This window comes from Balearica regulorum, chromosome 4 (assembly GCF_011004875.1).
Source record: "Balearica regulorum gibbericeps isolate bBalReg1 chromosome 4, bBalReg1.pri, whole genome shotgun sequence".
NCBI classification, from domain to species: domain Eukaryota; kingdom Metazoa; phylum Chordata; class Aves; order Gruiformes; family Gruidae; genus Balearica; species Balearica regulorum.
The window spans coordinates 65,033,512-65,056,360 of record NC_046187.1 but is presented as its reverse complement, the minus strand read 5'-3'; positions in this window follow the sequence as shown (position 1 = coordinate 65,056,360).

The window sequence follows — 22,849 nt, the reverse complement described above, 5'->3', positions numbered from 1 at the left end:
AAATTTAGGTATATTTGTGACATTTTAGACAGTTAGAGCCATCCATCAGCATCTCTGTCACTAGCTTTGGGTTTGCAAAAATGGAAACAAGATGTTGCCTTGGAATGCAGCTTTGCAAAATTCTGCAGATTAAAAAACATCTCACTACAAGTCCAAGTTTCTGTATGCAACTAGAAGCTACCGCTGTAATATGATAAGCAAGATAGGTGCTACATTAAATGACCATATGAATGGTCATTTAATAAAATGTTAATAGTAGGATCCTGAACTTACTCAGATTAACTTTCCTATTATTTACACAGAACATCGTTACGCTATCAAAACATACCACACTGTAGCCCAGAAAAACAGGCAGTGTGGGGGGTGGAAGGAATCAGCATTCTGGTGCGGTAATAAAGGTTTCTTTCTCCAATGATAATCAACTCTGCATAATTAAAATAGCTCAGACTGCTGAACTAATTTTCAGACTGGAGGTTTCTTCCTGTAGCAACACTTACACACAAAGTTTCTACTGCGGCTGAATTTAATCGTGAGTCTAATTACAATTTTAATGAATATCTTCAACACTGCATGTAAACTTGCACTTCACAGTCTTGCTATCAGAGCATTTTTAGAAGCTTTCTGCATTTAATATAAAGGATTGTTCTGAGAGATGCTCATGGTAAAGCAGTATATTTTAAAAGAAAGCTTAAACTGTATTTGGCCAAATTGAAATAATGTTTAAAGTTGGTTTAAAATAACTATATGTTTTGATATGCATATTTCAGAATAGTTTTACTATACATTTAATTAACGATGAGCATTTGGCCTATTTCTAATCAAATTCTAACTTCAGCATCGTCCAAACTAGCTATCTGTTGAGTTTCCCTTCCTCCCTTTCACTCCTTTTTGTAAATATTTAAGGTTTACTTGTAGATTTTCTCACCAGAGGGCAAAAACCAATACAGGAAATTCTGTTTGCTCACAAGAGAGAAGCCAGATTTAATAGTCAAGGCCTAAAACCCGCACCAATAAAATACCAATTCTATCTGAATTGCCTGATTTTTTAATGTAATTCTAGTGCAGTGAACTAAAAATTCTGTAGCAGCCTCACATAAACCAGAAGCTTTTTAATTAAACATGAGAACTGACTATTCACCATGGAGTTTCTTCTTCTATATACAGTTTAGTTTATTTTATGCTCCCCTCAAATTTGCAATGGCCATACTGATGTACCATTTACATTACAGCAACACAGGTTGCTGGTAAAAAATATAAAAAAGTGGCCTGGTAATCCAGCAGTTTGCAGATTACATTTCTAGGTCCTAGGCATATGTTATAGATTCAAGATGACAGGATATGAGCAGTTATTAATGTATCCATCGGTACTGAAATCATCAATACAGAATAAGCATTTTTATGTTCCAGAGTTAAACTTCAGTTAAGGTTTCTATGAGGAAGCCTATTCAGATGTGGTGAAGGTTCCCAGGGTTGAGTTTCTTTCCTTCTCCCCATTCCACCCGTGTATTTCAATTGAGAAAATGTCTTTCTTCTTTGCTTTAGAATTTAAATCTAGCAGGAACATCTTCAACCACTGAGTCCTATTCCCTGCTTCTATAAAATAACAGTATATAATCACTTTCATAAATTTATAAAACCTGATGTTAGGTGTCTTGTCTCCCTAGTCCTTCTGGGAGGCTGTTCTAGAATCCCACTGATTTACTGGTTAGAAATCCCCTTGAACGTCGCCTGTTAAGTTTCCATGCAGTAGGATTTCTCCTCCAGACCCCATCTCGTTGTCCCCTGCTGTGATGCTGGCAACTTCTGCATTTACAGTTCAATGCAGAGGCTTCTCTCTCCAGCTCCAGGAACCCCCTGTGCCACATAATACTACTTAGACCTCCAACCAGCTGTGTCTCACATGTGGTCCTAGAAATAGGCTGCAGCATTACGGAGCAGATGGGGTGCTGTGTTCAAAGGAGTCTCATGAGACTTGCCGCTTTTCCCAGCTGCAACTGTGACTGCAGATCACAGCTCCTCCCACCGTGCTCTGGGTATCAACTAAGTTGAGAGATCTGCTATTTAAGATAAAGAAGAAAAGGATTCAGAACCCTAAAAGGAGTATATTACATAGTAGATTTTAAAAGTGGTTCAGAACAAAAACATTTTTCATTGTTTGTTTTGCTTTTCTTGCTTCAGTTCAATTGCATGTCTAAACACACCAGGTTTGCTCTTGGTTTTTTTTCTATGACTTGCATTTAATGTCATGAAGACAATAGTAAAAAGCTGCTTTTTAAAATTTAGAAGTGTATTCAGAAGCAGTGGAAGTCTTTGACCTGTGCATTTCATTGTGGTGAGGTACTGGAACATGTTGCTCAGAGAGGTTGTGGATGCCCCATCCCTGGAAGTGTTCAAGACCAGGTTGGATGGGGCTTTGGGCAATCTGGTCTAGTGAGAGTGTCCCTGCCTGTGGCAGTGGGGGTGGAACTAGATGATCTTTAAGGTCCCTTCCAACCCAAACCATTCTATGATTCATGGATAAATTCAGCCACGTTTCAGTAGAAATCTGAATGCTAGAAGAAAAGAGGTTGGTTTTTAATTTATTTTTCTTTATACTGGAAAACATCACCTCAGTATTGGATCATGTAGATATTCAGCTGTGCTGTAAGGATCAGGAACAAGAAAGGGGAAGACTTTGTTTTTCTATGAGTCTTCTACTTCTAAATATGCCCTATCAGATAAATATCTCCAACCTAAGAGGTAATACAGGCAATAATAATTTGCCCTACTCTCAGTGTGGAGGCCATTTTTCTACTTGATTAAGTACCAGTACAAAAATATTGTCCAGAGTTTAAAAAAGAAAAAGAAAAAAAAAAAAAAAAAACCAAACAAACAGAAAAATGCTAAAACCCAAGAAAACTAAAGCTTCTCAAGAATTTTACCAGTGTTAACCCTGCTTATGCTTGTAACAGCTCAGAGTTACTCAGTGAAAAGGTGATGCTGCAAAGGGAGGCACAGCCAGACAAACGGCAGTCAGTGAGGAAGCACATTGTACCTACAGCCCATGCTGTTTAACAGAGCAGCAGCTGTAAGCAAAGCACTGGATGATGCAGGTCTGTACATGTGATTTCAAGGTAAGTCTAACCTGATCTAACTGCAAACCAGTGCAGAAAGATGCAGTTGTGGCCCACTTGTTCCTCTCCAGATGCCTGTTGCCATCTCCTCCTTCTGCCTATTCACACAACCTCACTCTGATACCTAACAGAAAAATGTGAACTTCTTAGTTATCTTTCGGTCAGACTGGCGAGCAGGTCTGGCTGACTGGGTAGCTGTATGCTGGTAATACAGCAGGATGGCTGCAGGACTGTACAACCCAGCATCAGGGATAAGGACAAAGACTTCTCAGAAAGTGGCAACTTCTTGCAATTAGATCTACTCAAGCTGCTGTGATACCCTGCACTATGCCCAGAGACTTGACTCTGATTTCGGGCTAGCCACTGACACAGTAATGACAGTTTTAGTTTTTAAATTACGCACACAGTGGAAGAATGAAGTAACTAAAAGCACGATGAGAGCTGGAAATACCTACAAAAAGGAAAAACATAAGGAAGTTCACACAGCATTTCAGATGTACTTGCAAAGAATGGGAGCCAAAAAATAAGAAGGTAGATGGGAGGTGGTCTGATTTTTCACATAGCCCTCACTGATTCAGAGCACAAATGTTTAATACTTTTCAGCTATTTTAGACACTGAAGTCTAACTGTGAAACCGTACTAGAATTCGAGGAGCACTGCATTTCTTGTAAAAACGAAACACATGAAGTATGTGCTTTTAATCAGGAAACAGAAGAATGTGAAATTACAGAGGGGGTTGTGATCAATCTAAGCCAATTTTGCAAGGCTAACTAGGACCAGATATGAGATAAGATTGTAATTGAGATCTGGAAGAAAAACTGAGTGTTCACTGGAAAATGTAGAATTAACCCTGAACTATGCAATTAGAATTTACAACACAACCATAGTTGTCCTATACGTAATGAAGATTGCGGGATTATGAAAGGTAAGCAATTTGCTGACACTGAAGTCACGATTAAGGATACACAACAGAAGACAGATGTCATGAAAAAGGTTAGGGGGGAGTTTCAAAGTTCGTACCCATTATGGCAATTAATGTAAGCTGCAACAACAGAAAGAGGTAAGAAATTAAATTAAATAATTGAAATAGATTTTATCACTTCGCAGTAGTTTGCAAGCTACAGCAACATGGGCTGCTGAGAAGAAAACAACATCACGTCTGCCAGCTCACTGTTCCAATACAGGTGAATAGTCTATAACCCAATTTTAATCAAGCAGGACATTCCTTTCTTTTACATCAGCCCAGCTCGTGCACTGGGGAGCAGTTAGGAACAGGTAATAGAGTGTAAATGGGTGAAAAATGCAACTTACAGGAATGAATGTTCCCTCTGGGGAGGGAACTAAGCACATGGGTGAGAAAGAAACTGCAGTAACACCAATGAAAAAGAAATAATTGTTACCATGTTAAAAACTTATCCTGCATTCACTCTTATCAAGCAGATAGGCCAAAATTATTAAAGAAGAGTCTGACTCAATCTTCTGGGGATAAAGTTCACCCCAGAAAACAAAATATAGCTAATTCCATCACCTGTAGAAATGTTGCTCTTACCTTATGACAGAAGCCAAAAGAGGAGCCCAAGAGACACATTGTTCTAGACGTACAAGAGAGACACAGATAATAGAGTAAGTACACACACTGCACGTTGTTTTAAAAATAGAAGAAATAAGAGGTAGATCGAGATGATACTTTGTTTTCAGCTCAGTTACATAGCAAGGAGCAAATATGTAAAAAGGGAGCATTTTTACCACCTGCTGAACAGGAAATACTGGTAGAAGGGAAGGAATAGAATGTATTTCAAAATATTTTTCATGTATGATGTGAGAGGCTGTCCTAATAAGTAACATATATAAAAAAAAAAAAGCTCATATCCATGTATAACAACAAAAAAACCCAACCATTTTTTCATACTCATACATGAATTCCAGTCAATACCCAGTTATATCTGAAAACACAGAAGTTTGATCATATAAAAGATACTTAGGTTTATTTAGATTATCTTTTAAACTGGGGAAAACCAACAGAAGAGTATGACTGGAAACTCTAGGCAATTTTTGGCAGAGCTAAAACTAAGACAAAGCAAAATGACAAAATGACAGAACTATACATCTCATATAACAAAAATAACAAACAGGAAAAGCATTAACTTAGCAAAGTGCATAAGCAAATTGGGGTAAGGTGAATAATCCATAGGGAAAACTGTTTTCTGTAATACTTTTAAATGTTGGGATAAAAATTCTGACACTTCCTTTTGTTTCTTTCAAGTCCCCTCGCTAGCGTTTGCTGGAAGGTATTGTGGAATATGGCTGATTCTGGCTCAGGTTTTTGGGATAGATCACTGGAGGTTTTCTAAATTGGTCGGCAGCAGATTTTGCCAGCACTCATCTCAAACTTCCCTAGCTTTCTCCAGGGCGCAGAGTAAGCTGGATCAGGTTTCATGTTTAAATTAATTTGGAATTACTTTTTCCAAAAGTGACTGGAGTTTGCAAGTTTTTCTGCTTTCCTTTTCTGGAGATGAAATACTACTTTCTGCCACTATCTTTTCAGAGTCAGAGGCTCCAGCATTTCAGCCTACCTACGTGACCAGATCCTTTTTGCCTTCTACCACAATTCATTTGTGTTCCGTTCTAAATTTTTCTTAACCAAGTACAGTTCTATTCCTGTCAGATTTACCCAGTTCTGAGATCCCATCTGCTTGGCTATATATTCTTTAACAGATTCTGTTTGCTATATGCTGACCTAGTTCAAAGTTACATTTGCTCATTGACTGTTCTGTACTCCACCTTCTCCCATGTTTATTTCACCAGAAAATTGTATGGGTTTGCAGTTAGGTTTTTCACCTAGGGCATTTTTATAGATTAGAAACAGTACAAATTCACGTATTGATCCCCGGGGACCCCATTTAATACTTTACCTAAATTGAAATAGCTGCATTTACAATCACTTTTTATTCCATATGTGTAACCACTGAGCTATTCATCCAATTTCATATTACTGCACCTCTTGAATCCTTGAAGCTCTTTACTGTGGGCAGTCTTGTGACAATGTTTGCTGCTTAAATACACCACATTATACCCCTGCGGTGTACATCTGAAGTACACCATGTGTACAAGTCTAACATTATACATGTTGGGCCACCTAATGATTTTCCTTTTGCTTATGCCTGCTTTGTTGACCAGAAAAGGAAATGATTCTGTTCTTGCAGTGGTAACTCTGTTGTTCTTAGAGGAAAAATGCAGTGATCAAGACTGACTGCCATTTTTTGGCCATTCTCTCTAACATTTGTGTTTGGTTGCTCTAGTTAGTACACCCAAAAGTGTCATCATAACAAAATGCCTCAGAGACAGATCTTAAGCTCCTCCTGAGCTGCATCTCCTTTTTGAAAGCTCTACCATTCCCTGTAAAACTAAGAAGTCTTACTGGACCTGGATTGAGCAAACAGATGTTGTGCCATATAAAGGCTCCAAATCTCCACAATGATGCTGGTGCAGGCTCAGGTAGAAACAAGCTAATCTAGCAATGAGAAGGAAAGCTTCAAACCTAGCAAAATTTCCATGCTGACTGGAGGGGTGGAAGGGAATTTATGGCAAGTCAAGCAGAGAAGCAGGTCTGATGCACAAGGTTAGTGTAGCTGCTGTCTCCAAACCAAGCTCCCAGAGGCTCATTGGAGGGGAGACTGTACAAGACAGCAAAAGCAACTCAGCATTTTAAGGTTCTCTTCACAGCTTTATCTATAAAGTCCTTTCTCCTGCCCTCTCTAACACGAGGCTTCATGGAGAAGTTGGGGATCCTAACCACTTCTTTAAAGCTTTTCAAGGAATTGGAGAAATCCAGGGCCTGTAGGAAAAGCAATGATGAAACTAAAAGCAGCAATGCTGAAACAAAGAAATACTAATATACTGGAGAAGGGAATGTAAGAACTTCTGGATCTAGAGATGGAACTGATATGGGAACTATATCATTCACCCATAATAAGAGAAGCTTCAGTCCTCTCAGAATGGGCACCAGGATTGAGGACAGGCACATGTCAATCCTGTTGCAGTGATCACAGGTTGGGAGAGGCATAGAGTTAATTATAATTTTGGAAGCCTCACAACATCAGGCAGACCAAAACAGCTGATAACCCTGTTAGACCAACACTTTGGAGCTAGATATGAAAAATCAAAAGGCACACCAAAATAAGCCAATACATCTAAACATTTGAAGCACATGCATGTAAATTCATATTCTCATATATAAATGCACATATGTATACACATACCAGCTAATCTCACAGCACTTTGGAGGTCTGCCTCAAGATTTTTAATTTTTTGATTTGGCTATCCTGCATGTCTAATGGGGTTATTTGTTAAATGAATATGAAGTTACTTGTTACCCTGCTAAGGAACTGGCTGTAGAGTTCAACAGAATTAGATAGGACCTTCTCTTCCTCCTGAACACAACTCAGTTAGAAGCTTGGTCATATTGTTTTAAAAGTGGTATTAAATAATTACATCATATTTTTTCTGTCTTCATCTGATACACACCACCCATCACCACTTCCAGATTCTTCTGTTCACAGCTGAGGGGACAACTGGACTTGATCCATTAGATCAGCCTATCCTGCCCATTTGGTATATTTTCAGATAAAGACCTGTGGGGTTTTTTTTACCCTTGCTACAGCCCACACTTGGAGCAGTGCCCTTAAGCATCTGCAAAATTGCCTTATTATCCTCCTTTGAACTTTCTTTTCATCAAATCTTGTGCTGAGGTGGGGTGGGGAGGAGACAACAACAGGAGGTAAGAGCAGGTCTAATACATGTTACCTTCTGCAGAGCTGCAGCAGAGGCCTGAGGTCACAAGTAAAGAATAATTTTGCTGCTGTTCAGCAAGTTGAAGGATTCTTTTTCTCAGCATCCATGAAATCATTCTACATTAAGTTTAGCTATAAAGCCATGACCCTGGAGAAAGGACTTGGCTCTAAGCCAAGTGTTTTTCATATTCAGTTTCACTTTCCTGGTATAAAATATTTAAGAAAACATAATTCTGCTTAAAATAATTCTATAAAAAAGTCATCACATTCTTGTCTTTTTTATATGTATCAGAGTCAGACATTTCAAAATTATTTCATCCAGCACACGGCTTCAGCCTCCCTTATGCTGTAAGTGATCAGTACTTGTGAAAGCCTGCAGAATTTATACTGAAAGGCAAGCCAATAAAAAAAATAAAACTTCTTAATGCATTAAAAATCCTCTTCCTCTGATCTGAGTGTTTGTACTGTCACCAGCCATTGGAGAATGTGACTGTTTCTACATAAAACAGATTAGTGCTAATGAAGTCTCTGGTAAACCATGTGGAATTTCTGGCCCTTCTGTCTGTTGAGGCTGTGGAAAAGCTCTGCTCTTGTTGAGATTTTAGAAAATTATGATTATTTGAGAAGTGTGAGTGCTTGGTATTGTGAGTGACATTCTAGTTTTGATAGAAAGACCTTATCAGATGGAGAGGTTTTAAAACCTTTCTTAAAGATGGTCAGAGTTTCAATTCACCTAATCTCCTTTGTCATTCCACAGCCAAGACCTTTTGTCCCCAGCCCTTACATGTGCTGCTGCATCAGTTTGTGATGCATTAAAAAAAAAAAAAAAAAAAAGCATATAATTCCGACTCTATAAAGTAAAAATAGTTTAGCTAAGAACAAAACATTGCAAGTTTTATAGTTCTGGCAACTGTTTTTGTTAACCAGTAGAATTTATTTAATTTATTGAACTATTTCATTGTACTTTTTAAATAAAGTTTTTATATAATCTAAGTTTTATATAACGTAAGTTTTGGCCTAAATAGGTTTCATAATAAATGCATCCTGAAAAGTGAGGCACATTAGATCTTTCTTTTCAACCAATTCAAAAGTTAGGCACATTAGATCCTTCTTTCAAATGTATAAGACATGTATGGCAAGCAACCAAATTACATTCATGTTTAAAAAAGATCATTAATGCTGCTATCCCAAATATGCAGCTGTGGAGGATGCCCCCAATGAGGAAGTTTTTCCTTCAGTAGTAGTCATGATGCTTGGGCCTCTCCCAAAAGTGGCACTACAAATTCTACCATATGGCTGCCCAGCTGGGCAAAGTCTGTGAAACTCAAAGTAAGTCACAGGGTGCCTTTTGGGTTTTGTTTTGTTGTTTGTTGTTTTGTTGGGGGGTTTTTCTGCATTGCCAAGGAGGCTCATTGATTTTGCACAGGCTGGCTGCAGCAGAGCCTGTTTTCTTCTGCTCATTCTATTTTAGGGAGGTCAGTGAAACCACCTGATGTCTGCTTTAAACAGGGAAGGAGAAAGAAATTGAAAGAGGCTGCTAGGTCCGATATTTCCCTTCTTTAGCAGCGTGTACAGGAACCAAAAGGATCCAGAGATCACTCATCTCCTGATGTCACCAGGCACCAGTAATGTCTGCTTTTTATGAAGCAAATTAAGAAGTCAGTATAGTTTCCTATTGGTTTTCATGAAGAAGAGTGAATGAACAAAGTCAGCTATCCCTCCAAAAAAGGTCACAAGGAAATTCCTTCAGTCCCACACAGGTTCCGGAAAAATTAAGTACCGTATTATGTGGGACAAAGACAAGTAAGCAGATTACTGTAGGGAAGTAAATAATTTCCTGACACAGAGTATTCTGCTGGTGGTCTCCCTTCTCCTCATTTGCCTCTTAGAACTTGCCAATCTCTGTTCTGCCAGCAAAAAAATGTCCCGCACAGCCCCCTGATGCTTCAGGGCCAGAATGCCCACATCCATGCAGATAAACCAGTCTCACAGCAGTCTTCTTTATTAAGGTTATCATTTTTAGAACTATTAGGGGGAAAAAAAAATGAAAACCCACTTCATTCTTTGAAAGTAATTAACCTTTTGGAGAATAATCATGCTGCATTTCAGAAGGTCAACAGTTAAAGGATGAGTGCTTTGGCTTCAGCTCACCAGGCAACACATACTCCCTTTGAGACCACAGTGTAGTGAGTCAAGTCTTGGGTCAGTTTTAGTGGTTTTCAAATGCAGTTCACTTTGCTACAGCAAACTGTAGCACTTTTTTTTTTTTAATTTTGGTACAATACTTCATGTCAATACTTCAGGGTCAAGCACAAAAACATTTTTGTATATGCCAAGGCATTCTGTAATGTTAACATTTGCTAAGACCATACATTAGCATTTCTCATTTGGTTTACTAAGGCAAACTGACAGAGACAGTGTTGACCCCATGAATGTAAATGGATGCTCAAGCTACAGTTGAGAATGTGCAGCTCATAACATCATGTAAACAACAGTAGCTTTGACTTTAAGGTAAAAGCTAAAAATGTATCTCTATACTGGAACTTCATAAAAAATTACTATTTAAACATATTTTTCTGTTTTGAGAGTTTTTAGGTCCTGTTCTTACAGAACAAATATGCCCAGCATTACTAAATACCACAGACATACCAACTTCACTCTTAATTCTTTTTTTTTTAGTTTAGTTTCTCTTTAGCTTTTCCTCTTTTTTAGACAAAAGTAAACTGTGAACTCTGCTACTTTGGGGGGGGGGGGGGGGGGGGCGTGTTTTACAGTGCCTTGCCTTGCTCTACTTTAAACATACTGCAATCACAACAATCATTGACTGAATCTGTTCCTTGCATTTTACAGCCAGCAGCTGAGTTCTTGACTGAGCACTGAGGTGGTTTTTTTTAATTGAGGACACTGGGGCTTCCCTAATAAATGAAGCTTTACCCCTCCAGATCAATTATTTGGACATTTTTTTTTCGACCTGGTTAAATGCTAGACCATCATTTCCAGCCAGAGTCTACTCGTGTCCCAAAATGAGACAGACAGTTCCTTTTCTGGTGTTACCCACCATAATGTCAAGCCTTAGATTTATTAATTCGAATCTTAGTTAAACTGGGGTTTATCCCTTCTTGTTCTTGATCAGATTATTAACCCTACCCTCATCTTGACTCAATCCATTTATTTCAATGGCACTATCTTCACAGAAAGGCAAAACTTATGAAGTATAAGGGATCTGCAAGCTGGTGACTTAGCAGTAAGGTTATTAGTGTCCTTAGAACCGACAGTTCTGTTTTCTGTATTATTTTGGATTGTCATTATTTTCTTTCTTCCATTCCATTTTAGCCCTTTAATCAGTCTTCAGCCATGGAACATTTTCTTCTTTTAAGATTTGCTCTACAGAGTAGCTTTGGAAGAAATTTTTTTATTAGTGTTTCACCGCAATTCTGTTTTATCTTTAGTTTATGGTTCAGTATAAATTAATACTTGGTTAATGCACTGTGTGGCTCCATGGGGCATTTTGACATGCCTTTGACCATGGTTCAAAATTACCAATCATCTCCCTTCTCTCTCCCTTGGTTTATCTCTTTATGTCACATTTTAAAAAATAAAGGCTCTTTCAGGACAAAGTCCATGTCTGTGCCAAGAACAGGGTCCCAGGCATCAGAAGCATTTACAGATGTTACACTACATCCTAGGCAGTTCTGTGTATGAACCTTTTGAAATTAAGGGGTTACATTTTATTACTGTTTGATGGATATTCTTGTCTTTTTGCAACAAATTATTTAGCACAATGATTTTATATACAACATTTGTTATTCAGCAGGACATAACAGCAAAAAATATGGTTCAAATCTTTTAAATTTCAAACTGCATAATAGGCATTCAAGATGAAAATCATTCAGCAGTGACTGGTTTCTGAATTACTTACTCAAGTTAAGTATATAAGTAACGAGTTCTGTCTCCATAGTACCACATGCAGACTTCTCTCCATGATGAAGATTATTTTAGTGGTGGAAAAAATTAACACAGACTTAGATTCAGAATTTCATATTTCCTAAATTTTCTTTCCATTTTAGAAGGGGGAGGAAAAAAAAAAAAAAAGAGTTCTATTTTCTCAGATTTTCTTCCCTAGCTCAAACAAGCGAATGTCTTAAAACTCTAACATGTTGTAGAATGTTCTGTTTCTCCATTCATAAGAAAAGAGTAGGTGTTCACTGAAGCTATATTGGTTTTGAGTTAATTTCCATCCACTGGGTGAGGGGATTATATTTGGCTTTCTAGAATAATGGTGGACTTACATGAGAGATCCATCTAGTCCTGTCAATGTTCTGACCATAGCCAACAACATGAAAACATGTAGTGTTACTTTCCCAAGATACTCTCGAGCCTCCATGTATTTGCTACTGAGAGACAGGGGTACCTGAACTAATGGTGGATTTGAGTAGGTTTTGCCATTAATTTGTCCAGTCACTATTTAAACCCATCCAGAACACATCTCTTTATATACGCATAATACAAAATATACACATGCATATATATACACACACGACATACAAATATGAAAATTTGAGGCAAGGCATTCCACAGATATTATGCATCACTTTTACTTCAGTTTTAATGTGCTCCATAAAATAAAGACTCAAAGCCTATAGGTTCACTTAGGATCACTCTGGATTCCTTAAAAGCCAAATGTCAATTTGAGTTATTTGTAAGTTCCCTTTAGAAAAATATTTTTCAAGTTAAAAATTTTTAATATTCTAATAATATGGTAATCAACAGAAATACTGAGAGGCTATACAGCATAACTACTCAGTCATTATTTTGTAGTAACAGTCTAAAAAGTCTTTTAGCTAATAGAAGTTACCCCACGTTGAGCACATAAGCACTTTAGCTCTATACAACAGATGTTTGCATCTGAAATATTAGGAACAGTGCCTGTGAATAGTTTCATGTAATATTAAAGATTTCTTCTTGTGAACAGTCTAGCTACAAACCTGTAACAATAATGTAGCAGTAAAATCTGCTAAATGAATGCACAAGGTGCTTCTCCAACACGTAGGTTTCATCCCCAAGCATGAAAGCGATGTCTGAGGACAACTTTACTATAAATGAGAGGGCAGGAGAAGGAAAAAGCACTGAAGCTGATCTTGCCTTTGAGCTACGCTGACCACTGGATCAATAGCTATCATTAGTAAAGGTCCCTTAAAGGAAGCTAGCTGCCACAATGCTGACATTTAACCTGTGTCAGGTGGCACCATGTGCACACACAGAGAACTTCAAGTTTAGAATTGGAAGAAACAGAAAGTGAAAGGACATTCCTGAGCTAAACAGCAATTCTTCCCTAGAACTTCCAGTAGTTGTTGAGTTTCAAAGTAACCCTCTCGTTACAACAAACCAGTGAAGTGCAAGCTAATTTTAATACTAAATTTTAGTCGTTTCAGCTGTTTATGTGTACTTGGGATCACTGGAACAGAGAAAACAATGTGCATCTGCATAAACTTCATTATCAGTTAAGGGCATATCATAGTCATTTGATTAATCTTAAATTGCCATTGAATCTCATTTCATTCCAAACAGGTCGTCATTTCAATTAATTTAACTAAAATCCTGCCCCCCCCCCCCCCCCCCCCCCAATAATGAATTTACCAAGTTTGGTAAATGCACTGCTTGTGTTGTTCATATTGCCTGCCTCAACTAACAACTTTCTCTTCTACAGTCTGTATTTTTATTATTGTAGCATGATCATAAAACACTGAACATACAGATAGCATACACATGTCCATGGAACTAATAACGAGATCCAAAAAGATTTCAAGATTATTATCTGCATATAGATACAAAATGCTTTTGTCTCTAAAGGCACTGAAGAAGTAAAACCAGACTGTACCTGAATGCTAGATGACTTCACATACAACAGCATTGTCTAGAAAACCCTCTGGAGAAATGGATTTCTGATAGTTTCATCACTGTGCAATCATCATAATAAAAGATAATAATTCCCTTACTCCAAGAAAGTTATAGTCTGAATAGACAAGACAAAAGGGGAAGAATAGAACGAGTCATAAAAGGAAAGTGAAATGTCCAGAATTAGCTAGGACGGGGTCTGTCAAATTCTATTCTAATACCACAGTCATCAATACTCAGATAACACTACATATATAAGCAGCATGCTAACATGTATTGTTACTGATTCTTGTTTAAGGACCATCTTCCCCGAATCAAGCAACAACATTTAGGAATGTCTAAAATTATTAGATAATAATTAATAATAGCTTAGAAGTGCACAAATACAGAAGACAACAATTTTCACTGTAAGTTCAGCCCTTTTGTTCTAAAAGAATTCCAGAACTCTCTCAGAATCACCCCCTTTCAGACAGTAGTCCTTTGCTATATGAGGCATAACAGAAAGTGTCTGCTGTCATCAAAACAATTAAAAAAGCAAACTCTCACTGAAGTCTGCAGAGGAAACAGAATAATTTTGAGCAAATTACAGATCTGTGATATCTTCCAATAGGAGTGAGGGAGGAAAAGCTTTATATGTATTTTGCAATTTAGTTCTGATGAAAAACTAGCCAAGAATTCTTTGGAATAAATGAATATAAGTTCTCTCACGTATCAGGAAAGTCCATAATCTTCATACCATGCTGTGCCTGATGGCAACAGGATAATAAAGAGTTCTTAATCTTTCTTCAGAGAGGACATCCTGCATAGTTAGGTCCCTGATCTCTGTTTAGCTTCACTCACATATCCATGTTGGTAGCAACACCATGTCATTTTTCACCTTCTCCTTGCTTTCCATTCTCCAGTTGCACTCACCCAGCAATCACTGACAACCTCATCTTCAGCTTTCAACTCCTTGGTGCCTTAGAGCCTCACAGAAAACAGGCCTAGAAACTCTTAGTAATCCTGGTAGATCAGCTAGCAAGCTCCAAACCTATCTTTCTATTCCAATACAAGGATAGGTTTGCTTTGATCTGTTCTGGTGCACACAAAGATTTTTCTAAGAGCAACAGCTACAGAGCTGACAGCAATGGCTTCTTGCTAATAGAGCTCCTGAAAGATTCCTTTTTAGCAGTAAATCATAAAAGTAACAGATGATACAGTACTGCTTTTTTATGCTGTCATCGCCATCAGAATTTGTTCGTGGTGTAACTTTGTACTTCTGGTGACTACTAAACAGTTAAGATAAAAACCAGTGCAACATTTGAGAAATAACTGCTGCATCCAGTGAGAGATTACTTTAACACAGTCCTTCCCGTCCTCATTTCTCTTTTCCCCCTTGAGACCCTTCCCATCCCACAGACGTTTAATGCTTGGCGACAAACACCGAGTTCTCTTTTGTGCTCAGACTTATTAGGGCAGCCACTTGAAAAGAAGGATCTAACCACACTTCAAGGGGCTCTTTGGTGGAACTGCTCCAACATCTCATGCTTTCACAAAACCTTTCTTGTTTCTCAGGCTACATCCTTCATGTACCCCAACTCCCACAAATCCGAGCTCCCAAGAGCCATGCTGAGTCTGGGTAGAAGCAGCCGAGAACTAACCTAGGACAAAAACCAGGAAAAGATGGAATAGGTGGACAGTGTGTCAGACCTAAGGGAGCAATGCCACTCTTCGGGGAGAATGAATAGAATATAGACAAAATATATAAATATTTCTTTAGATCAGAAGTATGTCTTTTCCTAAGTGGCTTTAAAGTTTTACAGTTTTGATTTTACCACAAATAAGTTTAGGATTTTTTTTTTTTTTTTTTTTTATGCTTGTTCCCAAAACCTTTGGGTATGTTTGAGCTAACCTTTCTGATGCAATAATGAGAAAGCAATAACAATTAGTCCCATGACTTCAGGAATTTGAGATAAATACAGTGAAATTCATATGAAAGTTGCTGGAGGTGACAAAAGTGGAAGAGTAAACCCAGCGGCTCAGAGAGAAGTCCACTTGAGAGTAGGTGTAATTTATGTGAATTTAAAGTTCTGAGAACATGAGAAATAAATACTTTTGGTTTTTTAAATAAATCAGAAAAGGATAATGAAGACAAATTTTCTATTATTTCATCATTTTTATCCATAAATAATCCTGGTTGTAGGCTACAAGAAAGGAATGTATATCTTTAGCAAGCTATTTGGAGGTAAGAATCAGCACCATCTTTCTTTCATATTTTTTCCCTATCCCTTCTTTTTCTTTTAAATGCTTCCTTTTGGACACACAGAAGAGATTTTCATTGTGTTGAGAAAAAAGGAAAGCCTCAAAATATAAACCCTAATTTTACTAGAAAGCTAATGACTGCACCATAACCCAGATTTTCTATGGCTATTGCATTAGGGAGAAAGAGTTATGAAACTTCATGCTTTTATACATTTTGTTGAGCTTGCAATCCTGTCTGAAGGAGAGAGCAAATTCTCAGGTGCTAAACATCAAATTGCTTATTGGAACAGCTGCTGCTCTGAGCTGAGTAAGCAGGACATGCAAGGAGGGGCTTTTTCTAGGCTAGTCTTTGACCAGCTTCAGTGCTAACAGTTACAAATTAAAAGGAATATCTTACAATTAGAATATTTCTATCGCTATTTTCCTTTGACTAAACATACAGACACAAGTGGGGTTTTTTTTACACCTCTTACTCTTGTTTCCACTGTTTCTGTCTCACACTGGTTAGGCTCTGCAATGTGCATTTTATATGTTCTATTTTCCAAGCTGTAAACCCAGAGGAGGGGTTGTTGGGTCTGTTTTGTGTTTGTTTTTGGTTTGGAGGGGTGGTGTTATTGAACAAATATTGCTTCAAGTGGGGCACTGGAAATACAAATCTTTTCCCTTTTGAGGACCAGTGAAATGCACTGAGGCAGGAGTAACCTTAGGAAACTGCATACTGTTTTTCTTCTTCTCCCAAAGAAAAAAAAATCTTATAATGCCACTAGCACAGGAAATCCACCAAAGTACAGATTTTTTTTCTTTGAATACATCACAAAGAAAAATGTTCCCTGATTTTATAGAGGGTGGGCAGAGAATGTTAAATATCATGAAATAATACTGATTGGAATGTAGATTATTCAAGATTCAGACTCTTTAACTTCCAGAAATGAGTTTGAGTTCTTTTGTTGACTTAGATGATGAATTAAATCATTTACTTGGGAGCAGGTAAAGCTGAGCAACTATTAGTTGCTCTGTGATGGAAACAAGATTAATATTATGGCAAACAACCTATTTTGGCTGTCAAGGTGGAAGCAGGGGAATGCTGGAGCACCTTTCACTGCACACACTCTACACTGACAAGCTCTGCAAGCAGGTAGGAGTGTCTGAAGTAAAAGGCACAATTCTGCAGAGCAGACTCCATCAGACCTGCATTAACACTCCTCTCCTCCCCCCATCCCCCTTCTCACTTTCAGGCTTTATTTCCTTAACCTTTGATTTCACTCTTAGTGTTTCTGCATTTTTTTATTTTTTTTTTCTAGTGAAGTAGGGGTTCAGCTCCTGCTGGGGAATAAAAGGTGCCACTCCTGAAATCTCCTGCTCACTTTGAACAACAACTTGCCGAGAAAGTCAGCTTCTGTTTCCAGCAGGTTCTAATTCATGTTAGAAGCCTGCAGGAAATGGGCACATTGCAGCATCTGATTAAAGTCTTTCATTGCTCAGATTAATTCAGGGTCAGCTGGTAAAAAAATCTTTCTTTAATAGAAAGCAAGCTGAAACAAAACTAAAAAGCTTATTCACTTAAAACTCCAGCACAAAACCAAATATTCCAGTCTTGAAAAAGAAATCCTAACAATTACATGGATGCTTTTGAAAACTCTCCAAAATGTACTTTTTTCCCCAACAGCAAAAGGGTGTCCATATTCTAACCACAAACCTCCACATTTCAATAATTAGCAGGGGATAATTATCTGGAGATCAAAAAGCAGCTTCAATAATTTTTCATCCCAATTAACAATAAGCAAGTCTAAAAGCACTACAAGTTTGATTTATGGAAGTCCAGAAGATGTATTCTAGGACATATCCAGGATGTAGTCAGGCCTTCCCTCTTCACCAGCAGAGTCAGAACTTTCACATTTTGTGAATCACTACTTTCCACTAATTTTCATCATAATTCTCTATTCAAGCACAAAACCTGCCAATCACTAGCTTGATTCATAATTCTGATGCTTCATATGGTCTCAGTATATCAACAGTCTCCTTCTAAGCTGTCAGGTTCTCAGATTTCTTGCCCTTTTAACAACCCGCTCTGAGATTTAATCTCCCAGGTGCTTCCTGTTTGCAGATTGCAGAGCAATAAACAGCAACATCAGCGAGCATGCAAGTTTGTTATGTCTTGCTAGTTGGGAATCTAGAGGTAGAGAACAGGTCTGAGAGAAGGAGGATGATATTTAAGTACATTGCTCTGAAAACTTAGTAAAGAGCTATGATTGTATTTGGGTTCAGTAGAAGGTGTCAGAACCCAGAGCTCTGTAAATTGTCCTGAGCTAATTCACCAAAAACATTCAGTAATTCCGTTGATGACTGCAAAAGTCGCCCTTGGGCCATTTAACTTCTAAATGAGCTACAGAGTCTGATTAAATGTTTTCTGAGCAGACAGTTTTTAAAATAGGTCCATGCCCAACCTACACGTGCCTGTAAAATAGGTCTCTTGTCAAAGTAACTATGATTAATTTAGTAAAACAAATTATCTAGATCAGACATTGGTGTCCATTTCGTAGCTGAAAGATACTTGGTGTCTTATACTTTAGGAAATGCTGACTGAAATGGTTGGAAAATGGTACTTTTTGGAAGTTCCCATCAGCCACTTGCTTTCTCAGAGTCTTTGGAAAGCTTAACCCTGTCTCCAAATTACTATGTTTTCCTTCATTTGAATTCTATAGACTTTTTAATGAAATAATCTTGCAAGCCTTGAACACTCTGAGGGCCCTCAAAGCTTCTTGCTGCAGTGTTTCATTTCAGTGGCACGTCAATTAGAGGCGACTCCCCACTGTTGGTGTGGACAAACTAGTGGCTACCTCGACCTTCTTTTCCAGACTTGTGAATAGTTCTTATTTTCCTGGTTATTTACTTTCCAAAGTCAGACCACCCACCTTTGCCTGCAGTACTTTTACTATGAGAAGTATATAAAACTTAAGTACACAATGTTAAAATTTGTATGTAGCAAAATAGAGTCACATTGTAATTTCCTCCACAACCTATCTTCACTATTTGAAGAATGCCATCTACCAGTGACTCCTCATACAGATAGAAAGACCTAAAGCATACCCTTTTCCTAGATGTCTTTGGAGAATATCTTTTTTGGGTCCCTTTTGGCCCCAAGATATTGGAAAGAAATATATGCAGATATGTGAAAAGAAAACAGGGCTGTCTTCCTGAATCTGCCTGCAAGCTGTTGTGACAATGATATGCTGCTATTACTCAGCATATTCCTCATGGAACAGAGGACTGAATTTCAAAACTGATTAAAGTCTCTGCTATGAAAAGGCCACAGACCCCAGCTAAGAATCCAGCCAGGAGTCTTCAAAAATTGTCCCTACAGCAGCTTCATGCAAAAACAGCAGAAGCAGATACTACAGTTATTTATGATGAAAAATGACTTAAGAAGATAAGGATTGACATAGCAGTCAGAAGGGTTGCGAGGGACCCCTCCAGTAGTTATTGGCACAGCGTGAAAAAGATGGCATTTCTTTTTTGGTCCTTCAAAGTGTGTATGGGAGGTGGGGGGAGGGGATGAAGCAGACTATCCACGTGAAGAATTTGACACAAGGTAATGTATTCATTCTTATTCTAGTTTTTATGAGCATGACTTCACATTGTAAGGAAGAGATGAACCGCTATTGTGATATAGTTCAAATGTACTTAAGTCAGTACAGAAGCCAAAACTCAAGATGACTTAGTTAAGCTACAAGGTTGCTGATAGAGCTTGCCAATGTAGGAAATTTACTGCAAAGTGAGCTAGAACACAAATTTATAGTATGTTATTCATTTCAAACAACTTTTCTGTGATGGGGAAACGTAGCTTTCTTCAAATGGAGCAGACCTCATGCCCTGCTAAAGGCTGAGAAGATGACATTGCACTTGCTCTTGTACTTGGATGATCTGGTAGCGAAACTAGCTAATGCACTGTGAAACCACACCCTGGCAAACTTCAGAGTTATATTCTGTATAAGACATCCTCTCCATAAACAGAAGATGGAAAAATTAGTTGGAACTCTAGAGTATCCAACTCTATCATACAAAAAAGGGTAAAGTTTAGATATGTTCAAGCATTGTCAATTCACTTAAGCTACTTCATTGCTACATGTCATTTCGTTTTTCATTATCAAAGTCCGGGGCATAAATTTAAAAGGTCTGCAAGATCTCTCCTCTCAATTTGTTTGCTGCTGTAGTTCAGCAATATTTAGCACCAATGTGTGTTGGCCCTTTAGCACTTTTCTTCATCTTTAACATAATTTATCAAAGAAGGTAGCAAAATACAAGTTGATCAGTCTCTCTGGTTTAATTTAACAAGGCAGGTCATAAAGGCTTTGTTCCTTGACCAGCCATGCCAAAGTGCTGCTTTCACATATTAATGTGACATGACTTGTACAGTCATAATTACTATGACAAGATAAAGGGAATTAGTTAAAACTTAATTAAAACCACATCCCTTACAACTGTGACACTGTACATATTTAGTAACTTTACTTCTTTGTTCCTGGTTTATCAAAAGGGGAAGGGGTTCACGTGAATTTTCCTGGTATTACAAGTGCATCAATTAAGAAAGAAAATTAAACACTGATCATAAATAACCAGATAAGAAACAAACCTGAAATAAGACAAGGACTCTGATTCATGGTTAGTAATGAATTTCCTCCCTGATACCTACATACTAAAGCAGCAATAAAGGACAAACAGCAACTCCTCTTCCACGGGTGTAAGAAGAATTGATCAGTGCAGAGGTAGGGCACAGAGATGGAAATCTGCAGTGACTCTGTGTCGCATTATTGGTAGCCCTTTCAGAACAGGCATTACTGAACAGCACCATGAAGAATAGAAATAAGGCTTGTCTTTTCACGTTACAAAAAAGGGCGATCAAAAGGAAACAACAGCTTTCTCTGGTTTATCATTACACCGTACAGCTCTATAGAAAGTATAGAGGGAAAGCAGATAGCCTAGTCTAATACTGTTTAGAAGTTTAACCCTGTGCAGTATACTAATGCCAGCAAAACCTAGTTATTTTCCTATGAAAAATTCAACTAAACAGATGCTCTGTTGTCATTAGTTGTCACCTTGTCTTTTCTGTTAGGCATTTCCCGAAGGGCGAGACTGTATTATTGTGGTACAACCCCTCAACAGCATCAGAGCAAAACATTACCCTTTCCAGGTTTTGGCTGTAGAATAATCTATCTATTCTTCTACTGTTGTAGAAGTCATATGCTGCTTTTAGTGCAGACATTCTCAGTATGATTTGGGCTCCATGGTGACAGGTTCCCATCACTTGGATTTGACTGTTTCAATCAGCTTTATGGGCTTCTCATTTTCAACATCTCAATAAACTTTGTATGTCTCAATGTGCTGCTTAACCCTTGTTCATCAGAAGAAAATAACGGCAACTGTGGGGAAAGAGAAGAAAACAAGAGTGGGAAAACTTATTGCCCCAACGGGACAGTTGGCTCCTTCTTGATTAAGGTAAAGAGGTGGGTTATCTCCCACACTGCTACTAGTGGTATCAAATAAGCTCTGGCTCTTAATAGGTTTTGCAGCTGTTTACAATCCTGCTCTAACATGCTTCTGATGAGCAGTGAAATAGTTAACAGCACTGACATTTACAGTATAACTAGGTATCAGCATTAATAGTGTTGAAATGAATGGGCCCGTCACATCTGTCAGAGCTATTGTTTCAGGTCCCTGCATCCAGTGCCCATTTTCAAGGCTAACAGCTAGGGGTTGACTTTTGCATTAAAATGGAAAACACACCCGCATGGGGAAGAGGGTGTCTGCACCAAAGAAGCATCTCTCTTCTGATGCACTACAAATCAGCACAATCAGACCTTCACTGCTATATCCTGAGGCTGGAAGGGTGTGTATCCAGGAACAGTGCCAAAACATCTAAATATCTAGGAATTAAAGAACATTCCCAGGTAAAATTTATACAAACACTTTTCTGGTTTCCTTTGCAAAGGAATGCTGCAGAAACAGTTCACCAGACTCTTAGACCTGCAACTGAATCTGACTCAAGGCTTGACTGCTTTGTAATGACTGTAGCTCTTAAAAGCAGCCGTAAACTAGACTAAAACTAGCTAGTTCAGGTGTTGCTGGTAATATAGCTGCAGCAACACAGAATGTGGCACCACCTACCTACTTATTTAGTCAGCATCTCAAGGGTGAGCCTTGGTGTGAGCTGCCGTGATCATGCCTTTCTACAGAAAACTAACACAGGCACGTAACCCTTTGAAGTAGGAGACATAACATCACAATAGCAGTCTGGTTCTTCTGTTCACATTACATGACACAAAAGAAGTTTCACAAGGATCAGAAAAAAATGCAGCAAGGTTTTGCTTCTGCCCAATATTTTGACATTTTCTCCAAGATTTTTTGGTGTATAAGAGCACTTTATAAACACCTTTTTAAGGGAGTTCCACCTTTTCTGGCTGCTGGAGGAAGGGGAATTATGTGAAATACAGTCCTGAGATTTTAAGGTAGACTTAGCAGCTTGCAACTCATAAGGGTAAGAACAATTAAAGTGAGAAATAATCCAATCAATAAAGTATAATCCCTGCTCTCCTATCCTGGGTGAGCCACACTGCAGCTATTTCAATCAGAGCATATCTACACATCAATGAGACCATGTCTATATTAGTATCACATTAGTTATATTTGCCTGCATACTATAAAGTATAGCACACTCTATACCACTGCAATGCTTCTAAAGCAGATGATGTTATATTGACAGATTAAATCTAGCACAGCCTCATCCTCACAAGAGTTAAACAAGTAGCACCAATA